This window comes from Scaptodrosophila lebanonensis, unplaced genomic scaffold, assembly GCF_003285725.1.
Source record: "Scaptodrosophila lebanonensis strain 11010-0011.00,11010-0021.00 unplaced genomic scaffold, SlebRS2 tig00000303-arrow-arrow-pilon, whole genome shotgun sequence".
NCBI lineage: Eukaryota > Metazoa > Arthropoda > Insecta > Diptera > Drosophilidae > Scaptodrosophila > Scaptodrosophila lebanonensis.
This window is the reverse complement of record NW_022060641.1, coordinates 48,200-61,805: the sequence shown is the minus strand read 5'-3', so window position 1 is coordinate 61,805 and position 13,606 is coordinate 48,200. Positions and strand designations below refer to the sequence as shown.

Below are 13,606 nucleotides of genomic sequence, written 5' to 3'. Positions count from 1 at the left end.
CGTTAAATGTTATTCATTAAAATGCACGCCTCTGAATGATGAATGGAAGACCCCCATAGGGGGAAGTGGGGGGGGGGGGGGGGGGGGGGGGGTTTCGGGGGTAATAAAACAAACTTACACACATAACGCATCTTTGTGCAAAGTTTGGTGTCTCTACTTCTTATAGTCTCTGACATCCAGATGTTCATACGGACAGACAGACAGACAGGGCTAGATCGACTCGTCACGTCATTTTGATCAAGAATATATATACTTTGTGGGGTCTGCCACGCCTCCTTCTGTGTGTTACATACATTCGCACAAAACTAGTATACCCTTTTACCCTTTGGGTACAGGGTATAATTATTCTATCATAGTAGCTTTGAGAAAGGGAGAAATTTACCAATTTCCTTTTTTAAGGGTAAAATTGTAATTAATTAATTAATTATCATTCAGATAATCATCATGATAGGCCGATTTAACAGGAAGTTATAGCCATATATGTATGCACGACCAAGCAGTGCCTGCAGCTGTTGTTACTACTTTGCACAGGCACACGAGAAATACACACACATACACGCTTAATTATTCTACACATATGTACAGAGTATTTCAAAGTCGGGACAGCCGACTTTAGCTTCTCTGCTTGTTTAAAAGAAACTAATAAACGTTTATGTAGTGGGCGAGTAAAGTAAAGACAAATTTCACAGTTAAATAACAGACTAACAAATTAACAATTGACTGGATCATTTTTAAACCAATTATAGAAAATAAAACAAAGTAGGTATAAGAAGAAATTGTATTTGTGGTTTTGTATTCGATCGATTTATTAATACGTGCGCATGTACATACATATGAACATGCCTACATGTATTTTGCCTTACGAAGGTAGGAAAACATATCCATTTTGGGGGATGGATGGATGCATGGATGTTTTATTATGTCTAAAGTCCTTTTAGTAAGAGAGGCAAGCATGCATTTAACACAAAGCCGGGACCTTTTAAGAGTGCAGAACATGATCAAACAATGAACGTATTTCAGCATGCGTTTTGGGGTGAGTTTACATTGTATTATTCCATCCCATGGTTTATAAATGCGTTTTTATCTTTCAAAAACATACCACTGTTGTGTATCTACTCAGACATTAATATTTGGTTTTGAGCTGTTTTATACAAAGGTAATCACCATTCCTGTTTATGTGGGTAGGTCTTATATAAATTTTCCACACAATAAAATTGAAGGGTGACAATACACAATTCGATTGTTTTTATTGTTATAACACGTCCCATCCTTCAGTGAACGCATCCCGAAAAATAATTGATTCACTTAATGACAATTGTATTTATAGCAAAAGTGATTGTTATCATTACGCCTTTATATATATTTATTCAAGTAAAAAAGTAATTTACCATTCTTTTTGAATGATAAATAATTTGCTCGAGTTTTAAAGATCTTATACCCGAACATACATACTTATTTAGGGATCGACACATTAAGATGTATTTATGAACTACAAGGATAGATTGTAAAAGAATGATACGATGAAATGTTTCAATATATTATTAGTAGATGGTCTTGCCCGTCTTTGCTGGCTCAGTATTTGTGCTTACAATTATACGTTTATTTACTACTTCTATATATATAAAACAGTTTGTCCTGACTGACTGACTGATTGGTGATCAACGCACAGCCCAAACGGTAAAAGCTAGGAAGCTGAAATTTGGACTCAAGTATCCTTTCATAGTGTAAGCTGGCGATAAGAGCGATTTTGAAAAATGCGAGCTTCAAAGGTGGGAAAACAGGCATCAACATTTGCATGAAAAATATTTAACCGATCGACTTAATCTATATATATAAAACAGTTTGTCCTGACTGACTGACTGACTGACTGACTGATTGACTGACTGACTGACTGACTGACTGACTGATTGGTGATCAACACACAGCCCAAACGGTAAAGGCTAGGAAGCTGAAATTTGGACTCAAGTAAAACAGGCTCCAACGTTTGTATGAAAAATCTACAGTTTTCATCTAATTAACTTTAAACTTAGTTTGTATACTCTCAGAACAATTCCAAGAAAAACTGTATACTTGGTTTTTTGGTATTTTTTTTGGGGCCTAAAATATGGGAGTTTTCCTGTAAAAAAAATGTTGGGGCACAAAAGCAAACCGCGTCAACAGCCCACAGCCCACACGGTAAAAGCTAGAATGCTGAAATTTGGGCTATCCTATCAGGGTGTAGATGCGCACTAAGAAGGGATTTTGGAAAATTCGAGCTCCAAAGGGGGGAAAAGTAGCTCCAAAGTTTGTTTGAAAAATCCGCATTTTTCAACCGATCGGCTTCAAACTTAGTTTCTAAAATCAATTAAAGAATACAAACAAAACTGCATACTCGGATTTTCGAAATTTGTGTTGGAGCTTGAATTATTGGGGTTTTAATATTTATTCACTATTTCAAATGAAAAGTTTGTGTTATATATTTAGTCCGATCGATTTAAAATTTGGATAATGTAATCTACGTAACTAAATCTACAACTTTGCATTCAAGGATTTTCAAAATATGCATTTTACAAAAGCAGGCAGAACAAACAATACAAATATCAAACAGTTGGGGACAACTAAGTATACATACACACACACACACACACATGCAAACAGCTGTTCGTGTAGTTGCGTGCAAATGATTGAAATAGCCAAAGCAAAATGTGAGACACTAATGTGTGAATGTCCATACATATGTGCACATCTATGTATGTACATATGTATCTACATATGTATGTTTGTACATTCGTCTTGCACTGACAGAGCAAGAAATGTTAATTAATTGAAAATTATATAACATTTTTAAAAGTAATTTTGTCTTTGTTTAGCTTTCATTAATAGTTGGGGACATCTCATACACACACTCACACACACAACAAGCAACAGTTCGTGTCTATGTGTGCGGTTCTCTACGTACGGTTGAAAAAGTAAAGAGAAACATACATATGTATGTATGTATGCCTGTGTATGAATATAGCATGTATGTACATTCGTATTAATGTATACATTGGGCAATCGAACACAGTTGTTTGATTGTAAAAAAAAATAATGCTCTAAAAACAACAACAACTGCAAGTCATTAGCTCGCTCTTCTTCTTTCGTTTTGACCATTTAATGTTAATTGCAAAGGCAAAACACCAAAAGTTTACAGTTACCGTCGCTAGGCAACGACTGCGTAAGCGATAGTAAAGCAGAAACCGAATATCGGAGCTACGCATATTCTGCTTCGCATTGCGGGCAGATGTATGTATGTATGTATATGATTTGTTCTTATTGATCTCAATAAATAATTCGATTTTATTATTTAAATATTCTGCTTATTGCATTCAAACTTCGATATTTTGATGGTATCGGTGCCAGTGGTTTTTGATCGTGGCTCATCGCTGCACGGCATTGACACGAATGTCGTGTTTCATATTCCGAGTTTGTGCGTGGCCGTATTGACTCAATATGACACGAAAAGACTCAATTGTGAATTTAAATTTGGACTCAAGTATCCTTTCATAGTATCCATCATAGTGTAGGAGCACACTAAGAAAGGCTTTTGGAAAATTCTAACTCCAAAAGGGGGAAAACGAGCTTTAAAAAATAGTAGTTATAGTGGTCATGTTCGTTTAACGAAATAGTTTGGCAAGAACAAAAATGTAACGGACTATTGAACAATTTTTTGTCAAGAACAGAAAATGTTCATTTAAATACCTTAAATGCCTTCCTACTGGTAACTTATAAGGTGAAAACATATGGGTAGGTTATGCACACACAAAATAAATACAATTGGAAACATTATATTGAGCCGGGTTAAGACGGGCAATACCTGCTAGTAATTTATATAACACTAGCAGGTCTTGACAAAAAATTATATTTTTTAAAGCTCGTTTTCCCCCGAGTATGCAATTTTGTTTGTATTCTTTAATTGATTTTAGAAACTAAGTTTGAAGTCGATCGGTTGAAAAATGCGGATTTTTCAAACAAACTTTGGAGCTACTTTTCCCCCCTTTGGAGCTCGAATTTTCCAAAATCCCTTCTTAGTGCGCATCTACACCCTGATAGGATACTTGAGTCCAAATTTCAGCTTCCTAGCCTTTACCGTTTGGGCTGTGCGTTGATCACCAATCAGTCAGTCAGTCAGTCAGTCAGTCAGTCAGTCAGGACAAACTTTTTTTTATATATATAGATGTATGCAAAGTTTGTTTCTGAACAGACTCAATTCGATCCTGATACGATATGCACTGTGGATACCAAACGTTTAAGCAGTGGAGCGGAATGAAGGAGTTTTTCCAAAAAGTTGGAAAATTGCAAGCAATAGTTAGCATAAGCAATAGTTGGTATAGGGAGGTAAAACACTCCTTGAGCACACAACTGAGAATGTTGTCTGGCCCAGGAGAGTATGAAGATTTGACTGACTTAATTCCTGACAGAATGCAGGAACTGCTAATTATGGGTGAAACAAATATAATTAGAATAGGGAATTTTATAAGGGTATGAATTACCATTGAAACTAATAGATGAATAAGTTGACTGAAAAAAACTTAGCGAATAAGTCAACATTAGCCGAATCATTGCTTGCATTTTCACTACGAAGAAAAATTGTAAAACTACTTAGGGTCTTGAACAAATTGAGCTTTACAGCTAAACGCTGGTATAACGCTATAGGGAATGCAGATATCGAAAAGGGAGAGAATGGTCTCATAGAAAAGTAGACGCGATTTCAATGTCAACGGATTCGTATAGAAATGACCAATCCGTTTCTGATATTAATCTGTTGAGCTTATTAAAATCGCCTTTCCGAGGGAGAGGCTTTAGCTTCGTAAAGAGAAATCGAGATTTCAATAGTAGGGTAATACGGATCTTCGGGAATAGATAGAGGTGAAGATCTAGAGATTACAGCATCTGTGCCCTCGTTTATAAAAATGAGGTCAAGCAGTCTATTTAGGTTATTAAAAATTGAATTAATTTGAACCAAAGACAATTCAATGTGAAGATAGAATTACTTTAACAGCAATAAATACTACTTCAGCATTCATATTTACATAAACAAGTTCTGATCGAAGGGTGGATTGGACAGCGATCAGTACACCACCACCACGACGATTTATGCGATCACGCTTATAAATGGTAATGATAATTGACAGACTTTCATAGTCAGAAACAGAGTCTTTTAACCATGTTTGCGAAAATGAAATAACAAACGAAATGCTGTCTTTAAATAGGTTTTTTAGCTTAGATAAAATACCTCCAACATTTTGATAATGTAGAGTAAGCGGAACGTGAACAATGTCTAGATTTTTGAGGCATTACTAGTCATTGGTTGCGAAGAGGGGGCAACAATAGAAAATGCAACAGTCTAGCAATCCCGACAGTGAAATACCCTGTACCCAGATAACCTTCAAGCACTGAGTTATATACGCCCATAGCGAAAGCAAAAAGAAAAATATGAGGTAGCGTGCTTGTGGGCGTAGTACTATAGTGAAATATTTTCGCTAATAACTTTTCTAAAAATTTACCGATTTGATTTCTATATAAATTACGTGTGCAAAGTTTTGTTTATGCAGCTTTTGAAATGTGGACAGTATTAACGAAATTCTGTTCTGTCTGGCAGAGGGGGGAAATCAAAAAAATAAAATAAACTCATATTAAATTATTTATATTTTTTGAACTAAAATATATTGCATGGGAGCAAAATATAGGCCAGTTTCTGGTTCGATACAGTTAAAAATACTGAAGTTAGTGAAAGTCGACCAAATCGGTTATATGGCAGCTATATGAAATAGTGGCCCAAACTGAACCAAACTTGGTATGTCGTCTTAAGGTACCAAAATATGCGTACAAACTAAATTTGGGGTAAGTATCTTAATATTTCGCCAAAAAAAACGGGCAAAAAAAACATGGTGCAGCGTGACAAGACGAGTCGATCTAGCCCCGCCTGTCCGTCCGTATGAACACTTGCCAAATTCGAGTTCAAAATTCCAAGAATTACGGGAGTTATGGAAAAAACATTAAGAGCGGGGGAGTGGGGGGGTGCGTCAGAAAAAGGAGAATCTAGGTACAAAATTTGGTTATTCTAGCTCTTATACTTTCTGAGATCCTTGCGTTCATACAGACGGACGGATGGACAGACGGACATGGCTATATCAAGATTAAGAATATATATACTTTGTGGGGTCTGCCAAGCCTCCTTCGGACTGTTACATACATTCGCACAAAATTAATATAGCCTTTTACCCTTTGGGTACAGGCAAACTGTTTTATATATACTTGTATAGAGACTAGTGGCCCGCACCGGCTTCGCACGGGTAGCATATTGGTTTTGAGTTCACATTTACAGTGGATACCCATCGTTGCCAGTGATGGTCTCCGCCGACAATTTTCGTGGATAACGTTTTTTGCTTGAAACAAGAGCGGTTACGTCGTGCCGATCACTTAATGCTTGTCCGGGAAGCAGTTTTTGAATAATAGACAATAGTCAATCGACCAACATTAGATGCATCTCCCTCAGTGCTAATTGCATTGCGTATATAATCATAATCTTCCGAACGCAATTTGGTTTGGTTCAACCTAATGTACTTGTATGTTAGGCGCTCTGTTTTGATTTTGATGAACACACATGTCGACGCAATATTGTTTGAACAATCGACGGAATTGCAACAAATAGTTGTCAGAATTTTAATGCATCATCGAACGATATGTGTACTAATTCATCGAACTAACCTTCTTGTTAGTTTCCTCACCTGAAAAAATACGGTAAATTTAGTATTTTAGATGTAAAACTCACGATCACTTTCCATGAAAGGGTAGACAGAATTTGACAACTAAATCCCCGAAGTCACTTTTAGCATTCAATGGTATTGATACTCACTATTTAATGGATTAAAAATCTTGATATTGAAGTGATATCCATCGTCTCCTTTTCAGAACATAAGGGGTATTGCAATGTGTCATATGAACGATGTGTTTCATATATTTTTTAAGTTGTAAGTACAATATCGCATGCTTCCAAATGTTCTCCAACTACCAGTATTGCAACTTCTATTGTTGGGGCGTTGAATATGCTATGTTGAATATATTTTCCAGTTTGTCGTTTATCTACTCTTATCACGACTTTGTAGTCATCGTTTGTCATGAGGTCTAATGCAGTTGCTGCAGATCTTGAAGAATTACTCTTTTCATTGCTGTGTTAATCTCTTGACGCCGATCAAGTTGCTCCTCCATGTTTTTGTTGTGTATCTTCAAGAGGTTATAATTCTCTAATTCGATGGTAAATCTGGCCTTGAATCTGTAATTTAGGAGCAAAGTCAGTATTACTTGTTAAAATATTATGTTTTTATAGCCTGTACCCAAAGGATACAATTCTGAAGAAAGTTATAGCCATAAATAAAATACCTGCACATGCGCTGCCTGCAGCTCTGACCGCAGTCTGTTGTTGTTGCTGCTTTGTATGCTGTTGAAACTGTACATGAACATGTCTCCACTTTTGTATATATGTATTGAATAATTTGTATTTAATTTAATTAAATACATAAATAAATTTAAAAAATTTTTTTTATTTTTCCTTTTTGGTGGGCGGTACAGGGTATTTAAGAGTGGAGCCTGATCGACTTTAGCATTTCTCTCTTGTTATCAGCATAAGTCTTAAATTTGTATTAAGTATGTGCAAGACAAATAAACGAATAACTTTATATCACGATAACCGATTTCGATGATTCTTTTTTTATTGGAAAGGATGTACTTTAAGGGTACTTTGATGAGAGTTTGGTTAGGTTCTGCAAACGAGGACGTTCTCAATTCGACTGTATTGTTCATTGTTACCTCAGAACTTTAGACAGTATAAACCGATTTAAATGATTCCTATTGTATTTAAAAGTTGATGATTCCCATGTGGTCCCATTGCAATTTAGTCCAATTCTGACAATGGCATCCATGAGAAATCCACACATAATAACCAACTGGGGGTATTTCGAAATTCCAAGAATTACGGGAGTTAGAGAAAATCGCATTTGCGGGGGAGAGGGGGGAGGGAGGGAAATTCCAAAATATACATTTTCTGCGTATTCACACAAGGCATCTGGGATTTGGTGTTCCTAGGTCTTATAGTCTCCGAGATATAGACGATTATACGAATGGAAAATCGGGAAAACCCCCATAGGGGGGAAGTGGGGGGGAAAATCAAAAAAATAAAACAAACTCGTATAGAATACACACATAACGCATCTTTGTGCAAAATTTGGTGTCTCTATCTCTTATAGTCTCTGAGATCCAGGTGTTCATACGGACGGACAGACGGACAGACTGACAGACAGACAGACAGGGCTAGATCGACTCGTCTCGTCATGCTGATCAAGAATATATATACTTTCTGGGGTCTGCCACGCCTCCTTCTGCCTGTTAAATTTTTCAGCTCCCGCAAACCTAATATACTTCTGTACATTTCATGTACAGAGTATAAAAAAAACCGATTTCAAACTATTAACACAACTACAACTTAATATTCAATATATAATGTAGATACAATTATTGTTATTTTTGTCGGTGTCAGCCAAGGAAACACTACAATATATCAATCAATCAATCAATCTACCAGTAATAATATGATATGATGATGAATACTTTAAGAAATACTTTTTTTACAAATTAACTTTTATACGAACGACAATATACTGTGACAAATTACCAATACCTAATTAAACCCAATTTCAAATTAACTTTTATACGACAATACACGTAAACCTACTGTGACAATATCTGCTACCTTGAAACAACAAATAAACCGGTACCTAGTTAAACGAATCAAACGAATTTTAAAACGACACTATACTGAGACATACGGGTAATCAAGGAAATGCTGATACGAAAATATAGTCAACATTAAACACAAGGAATTACCGTAAGAATGACGTAGTAGATATAGAAAGAGAAAATAATCTGAAATGGTTCGTAATGAAGTGCCTCTTTCTCTTGACTGGCGCGGCGCGCGACCGCTGAATGTTGGATTAAATACGTGTTCTTATTGAATTTCTTCTCCAAATGAAGTCATTTGAAAACAGCCATTGTATTTTTACTGTTCGCTAGAAGATGCCGTGATTCTGGTGTTTCGCCACGGAGCAAGGAATGCAATGGCTCTGGTGGCGGAACCAATATTCACTTTCCCATTAAGTACATTCCAGGCGTTTCTTCAGGAAAGCCACGTCCATTAGACCAATGTATGTACGATATACAAATTTGTTTTATTTTTTTGATTTTCCCCCCACTTCCCCCCATGGGGGTTTTCCCGATTTTCCATTCGTATAATCGCCTATATCTCGGAGACTATAAGACTTAGGAACACCAAATTTGAGTTAAAGATGCCTTTTGTGAATATGCAGTAAATGTGTATTTTGGAATTTCCTTCCCTCCCCCAAAAATTTGTTTTTTTAATTTTCTTAATTTTTGTAATTTCTATAATTATTCTAAAGAGTATTTCAGAGTATTTCTAAGTCGGGACACCCGACTTTCGCTTTTTTACTTGTTTTAAGCTAATTTTCCTCCTTTGGGAGTTCGAATTTTCCAAAAGCCTTTCTTAGTGCGAACCTACACTGTGATGGATACGATCATGAACGAACTCGGAATATGAAACACGGCACTCGTGTCAATGCAGCGATGAGCCACGATCATAAATCACTGACAATTCCCATCTCAATTAGCTAGCGTAAAACTTTCGATAGTTGAATCTACCGATAAAATCGGTATCGATACATCGAAGTTTGAATGCAATAAAGAGAATATCTAAATAATAACATCTTATAATTTATTGAGATCAATTAGAACAAATCATATACATACATACGAGAGCTAACCACTATTAATTGGTACGGCTACGTTTTTTTCGATGAAGCTTTAACAATCTCTATATACATATGTATATAAAACAGTTTGTCCTGACTGACTGATTGGTGATCAACGTACAGCCCAAACGGAAAATGCTAGGAATCTGAAATTTGGACTCAAGTATCCTTTCATAGTGTAGGTGTCCACTATGAAGGGATTTTGGAAAATTCCACCTCCAAAGAGGGGAAAAAGAGCTCCAAAGTTTGTTCGAAAATTCTGCATTTCTGCACCGATCAATCACCGATTTTTATAATCTATAAAAGAATACAAACAAAACTGCATACTCGGATTTTCGAAATTTGTGGTGGAGCTTGAATTATTGGGGTTTTAATATTTATTCACCTTTTCAAATGAAAAGTTTGTGTTATACATTTTTTCCGATCGATTTCAAATTTGGGGACTGTAATCTACGTAACTAAATCTTCAACTTTGCGTTCAAGGATTTTCAAAATATGCATTTTACAAATGCAGCCAGAACAAACAATACAAAATATCAAACAGTTTTTAATAAGTATAATTATACATACACACACACACACACACATACAAGCAGCTGTTCGTGTAGTTGCGTGCAAACGATTGAAATAGCTAAAGAAAAATGTGAGACACTAATGTGTGAATGTACACACATACATATGTATACATCTATGTATGTATGTATGTTCATTCGTCTTGCACGGACAGAGCAAGAAATGTTAATTAATAAAAAATTATTTAAAATTTTTAAAAGTAATTTTTTCTTTTTTTAGTACATTTGGCATTAGGGTTTTCATTAGTAACTTTATGCAGCAACAACAAATTACAAAGAACGCAAATATCAAATAGTTGGGGACATCATATACACACACTCATACACAGAAAAACAACAGTTCGTGTCTATGTGTGCGGTTCTCTACGTACGGTTAAAAAAGTAAATAGAAACATGTATGTATGTATACATTGGACAATCGAGCACTGTTGTTTGATTGTAATAAATAATGTTCAATGGTTTTAAATCAAATTTTTAAAACGAAAAACAACAACAACTGAAAGTCATTGGCTCGCTCTTCTTCTTTCGTTTTGATTACTTACGCCTGTTAATTTCAAAGGCAAAATGCCAAAAGTTTACAGTAAAGCAGAAACCGGACGAGACCTACGCATATTCTGCTTCGCTTTGTGGGCAGATGTACATATGTATGTTTGTATATGATTTGTTCTAATTGATCTCAATAAATTATAAGATGTTATTATTTAAATTTTCTGTTAATTGCATTTAAACGTCAATGGAATTATTGATTGTATCGACGGATTCAACTATGGATAGTTTTGATGCTCTAGCACATAGAGCACCCGCACATGCCAATCTCTAGCATCTAAGCTGATCGCATATTTACAGCGACTTTTTATACCCTGTACCCGTAGGGTAAAAAGGGTATATTAGGTTTGTGCAAAGTATGTAACATACAGAAGGAAGCATCTCCGACCCCATAAATTATATGTATTCTTGATCAGCATGACGAGAGAAATCGATCTAGACATGTCCGTCCGTCCGTCCGTCTGGATGAACGCAAGGATCTCAGAACTATAAAAGCTAGAATAACCAAAGTTGGTATCCACATTCTCCTAGGTCCGAGAAAGGACGAGTTTATTTTATTTTTTGGAATTTTCCCCCTTTCCCTCGCTACAGAATTTCGTCAATAGCGTCCAGACAGAGCACGTTTTGTGTCGTTTTTCAGCTTTATTTTAATGATTATCCATAAGTTTTCTATTTGGCTTAGACCTGGGCTTGATAATGCCCTATCTAGGACATCAATACCATTCTCTCGAACCCAATTATTGGTTGTTTTTGCGGGGTGTGTAGATCGTGTTCAATAGTATTCCCCACAGTCACAAAGCTGTGAAATGAGATTACTTTGCAAGATATTCTTGTATTTTTCTACATTTACATATGAAGTAAAGTTTCCCACACCCTAGGCTAACATGTATCCTCACCATTGTGATTGCTAGAAACTTGGTTGAACGCCTAAGACAATCTTTGTGATATGCCTCGGTACGCATTCGTATTACTCGTTTTTAGCATCACTGACAAATATATACAATTTGGATTCCTCGCTAAAAATAATAGAGTTCCACTGCCTTATTACCCAGTTCTGTCTTTCTCTTGACCATAGCAGTCGCAATCATACTTTATAGAAGCAATATTAAGTTCGTTTAATTTTCTGTCGCATTCATTCATGTTTTACTGTTTTCCCAATATTTTTAGACCATTTTGGCGCTATATCTCTCACAGTACTTTGCTGATTATGAATTATAGTCGACAAACTTCTTTTGTCACGTGAAGTCATTTTTGAGACTTGACCTCTGTTTACTGTATTACTGTGAATATAGTCAATCTTTCTTTACCTTTGCCCTTTATTTTACATTACAAATTACAACTTAAAGGCATATGTCTTTTATATAAGGTTAATTTTACAATTTATTTTGACATTTTACTTTTTTTGCAGACTTATTTAAAAACAAGTAAAAAAGCTAAAGTCGGGTGTCCCGACTTTGAAATACTCTGTACATATGTTTACAATAATTATAGAAAATAAAAAAAATTAAGAAAATAAAACAAAATTCAATGATCGACTATAAGAGCTAGAGACACCAAATTTTGCACAAAGATGCCTTATGTGTGTACGCTGTGCAAGTTTGTTTTATTTTTATATATCTCGGAGACTTTAAGACCTAGGGACACCAAATTTTAGTCCCAGATGCCTTATGTGAATACGCAGAAAATGTGTATTTTGGAATTTCCCTCCCTCCCCCCTCTCCCCCACAAATCGTAACTCCCGTAATTCTTGGAATTTAGAACTCAACCTTGGCAAATCATATACCTTATATTATAAGTCAAAATGCCAAGTTTCATCATGATAGGCCGATTTAACAGGAAGTTAGGGCCATATATGTACATAAGACCAAGTAGTGCCCGCAGCTGTTGTTGTTGTTACTGCTTTGCTCAGGCACACGAGACATACACAGACACACACAAATACACGCATAATTATTCTACACATATGTACAGAGTATTTCAAATTCGGGATACCCGACTTTAACTTCTCTACTTGTTTTTTTTTAATTCTCTTACTTTTTTTAATTTCTATAATTATTCTTAACATATGTACAGAGTATTTCAAAGTCGGGACAAATAAATAAATATTAAAATTTAGCTTTTTTACTAGTTGTTATGTGCGCCTGTTACCATGCAATTGGTGTTCTTGGAAAACGTAGTTCAATTAGGCATTAAAAATCACCGAAAACTACGAAAAAAAACAAATCTTCCATAACCTACCAGGTAGTCATAAATAAGCAGAAGGCAAATCAACTGCTGACGATTGCTTGTTTATTTCAATGCAGCGGTGAGCACGAGCTGCCAGCAGAGCTGCAGGCAGCGAATGAGCAGCGATTTTCTTTATGGCTATAACTTTCTTCACAATTGACCTATCATGATGAAACTTGGCACACGGACACATTAGTACTAACTGGATGTAACTACCAAAATTGATTTCAAAATTCCAAGAATTACGGAATCTATAAACAAAAACACGAATTGCGGGGGAGTGGGGGGTGTATCAGAATAACAAAAATAAACTTGACCTCCCTTAGGGGAACCTCGATACCAAGTTTGGTTATTCTAGCTCTTATACTTCCTGAGATCCTTGCGCTCATACAGACAGACGGACAGGCGGACAGACGAACATGG

General features: G+C 35.8%; 1 protein-coding gene across 2 annotated transcripts in view; it reads left to right on the top strand.

Moving 5' to 3' along the window:
- LOC115630078 (thyroid transcription factor 1) overlaps window positions 1-13,606 on the top strand; it is a 66,877-nt gene that overhangs the window by 37,614 nt on the left and 15,657 nt on the right. The window lies entirely within an intron of this gene.